This window comes from Tachyglossus aculeatus, chromosome 2, assembly GCF_015852505.1.
Source record: "Tachyglossus aculeatus isolate mTacAcu1 chromosome 2, mTacAcu1.pri, whole genome shotgun sequence".
NCBI classification, from domain to species: domain Eukaryota; kingdom Metazoa; phylum Chordata; class Mammalia; order Monotremata; family Tachyglossidae; genus Tachyglossus; species Tachyglossus aculeatus.
Window position 1 is genome coordinate 70,038,432 of NC_052067.1, and position 1,691 is coordinate 70,040,122.

General features: G+C 43.5%; 1 non-coding gene across 1 annotated transcript; it reads left to right on the plus strand.

The window, feature by feature from the left end:
• The first annotated feature begins 1,078 nt into the window (after window positions 1-1,078).
• LOC119925022 lies at window positions 1,079-1,216 on the plus strand. Its single transcript, XR_005449694.1, has one exon. It is a non-coding gene; the product is annotated as a small nucleolar RNA SNORA7 (small nucleolar RNA).
• Window positions 1,217-1,691: the final 475 nt, after the last annotated feature.

The following is a 1,691-nucleotide window of genomic DNA, read 5'->3' on the forward strand; positions in this document are numbered from 1 at the left end:
ATATGACAAGGTCAAAGGCGGGGGCTTTGGTAATTGGCAAACTATTATGATCATTACTTCTGGTCTTCTTCCTATTCACATTATCCACATTTGTGCTCTTTCTAATATGTTCATTGCACTATGAGAGGAGCAGGAGTATGGAAAATATATTGTAACACGTCAGATAATTCCAGATGAATGAGGTGATTTGAGTGATGTGGGAGACCACGAAAGAACTACTGTTTGCCTGCAGGTGCAGTCTGAGAGAAGTCAAGGGGAATGTAAACACTCTGGGAATAATTCACTCAAACCAAAACTCCTCACAATCTGCTTCAAGGCTCTCCACCATCTGTCCCCACCTTACTTTTTTGTTCTCTTCACCTGTTATGCCACAACTTGTGGCCTTCATTCCTACCAAGCCAAGATTCTAGTTGTACCTGATTCTCAGCTCTCCCACCTATTCCTTCACCTCACTTAAGCTGTTTCCCAACTCCCTCCCCACCTCAGGCAGACCACAGCCTTCCCCCCCACCCCCCATTCAAATCCCTTCTTAAATCCCACCTCTTCTAACATGCCTTCCTTCATTAATTACCCAGTGCCCTGAAGCACATCATCCCTTCAGTCACTGCAGCATCTATTAATTTACTTACATCCCCCTTCTCACTCTGTATATATGTCCATTCAGCAGATTTTATTTTGAACTTTCTATAGTTGCAAACATTTTTTGTTTGCCTCCCTTTCGTTTGCTTATTTATATTAATGTCAGTCTCCCTTTCTAGACTGTCAGCTCATTGTAGGCAGGGAATGTATGTGTATGTATGTCTGTTTATTGTTAACTGTACTCTCCAAAGCACTTTGTTTCCCCACTCCTCAGGAAACTCCAGTGGTTGCCCAGCAACAAACAAACACTCCTCACCATTAGCTTCAAAGCACTCAATCACCTTACCGCATCCTACCTCACCTTACTACTCTCCTACTACAACCCAGCCTCCGCACTTCGCTCCTCTAATGCATTACCTTCTCACGGTACCTCTAAACTGTAAGGTCCTTGTGGGCAGAGAATGTGTCACTTCATTATTCTATACTAGTAAGTGCAGTGCCCCTCTTAGGGTTGTACTTGGAGAGTTTCCAGTACTCTACCAGTCTTGACTATGGGAGGGAGAGTCAAGAAGAGGCATATCCATTCCATTCCTAGCCTGGGCAGTGGCTAGTGAGTGGAAGGGAATCTGCTACAAGTCAAAATTCACCTGTGTTGGGCAGCAGTGGCATGGGAGAGAGCCAAGGAAGGAGACCACTTCCACTTCCACTTAAATCACTTCCAAATTTTTACCAAGTAAACTCTGTGGATCCACTACCAGAATGATTGAGGATGGAGGTGGGGCATTCTGGAAGAGATGTGTCTGTGACATCGCTATGGGTTGGAGATGACTCAACAGCATAATAAAGACAAGACAGTGCACTGCATCAAGTGGGGTATTCTATAAATGCTATTATTTCTCAGATAGTGAGCATTGATGAGATACAAATACATGGAAAATTCACAGGCATCCATAGGAATGGATCATAGGCATCCATCCGTAGGAAACGCATCTTTGGCTGTTGCTATACTTAATCCAGGAAATTGCACTCAGCAGGCTCCCAATGAAACCATTACTGTTATTACTAAAAGAGATCATTTAGATTAGCCTTTTGTTGGGAAAAATACAGCTACA